The sequence below is a fragment of the Colobus angolensis genome, unplaced genomic scaffold (assembly GCF_000951035.1).
Source record: "Colobus angolensis palliatus isolate OR3802 unplaced genomic scaffold, Cang.pa_1.0 Scaffold85, whole genome shotgun sequence".
Taxonomy (NCBI): domain Eukaryota; kingdom Metazoa; phylum Chordata; class Mammalia; order Primates; family Cercopithecidae; genus Colobus; species Colobus angolensis.
In genome coordinates this window covers 6,784,105-6,784,700 of record NW_012122376.1, presented here as the reverse complement: position 1 = coordinate 6,784,700, position 596 = coordinate 6,784,105, and positions in this window count along the sequence as shown.

Genomic DNA, 596 nt, shown 5'->3' with positions numbered 1-596 from the left:
GGTTAAATTCATTGCTTTCTGGATTCCATGTTTAAAACTGTTTAGTTTATGCCCTGGTTTTGCTGAGGTATTTTCTTAGAAGAGATGTAAAGCAAGCAAGTTTTATGAGTCTAAAAAAGTCTTTATTTTACTTTTCCATTTAGTTGAAGATTTGACTGGATATAGAATTTGAGCTGAAAATAGTTTTTCATCAGGAATTTAAAGGCATTGCTTCATTGTCTGCTTGAAATTGATTTTTTTTTTTTTGAGATGAAGTCTCGCTTTTGTCACCCAGGTTCAAGTGCAATGGTGTGATCTCGGCTCACTGCAACCTCCGTCTCCCAGGTTCAAGTGATTCTCCTGCCTCAGCTTCCCGAGTAGCTGGAACTACAGGTATGGGTCACCATGCCTGGCTAAGTTTTGTATTTTTAGTAGAGATGAGGTTTCACCATGTTGGTCAGGCTGGACTCGAACTGCTGATCTCAGGTGATCTTCCCACCTCGACCTCCCAAAGTGCTGGGATTACAGGCATGAGCCACCGTGCCCAGCCAAGATTCTAATTCAGCATTCACTCAACAAACATTCCAGGTATGTTCTGGGCACTGATGATATAGGTG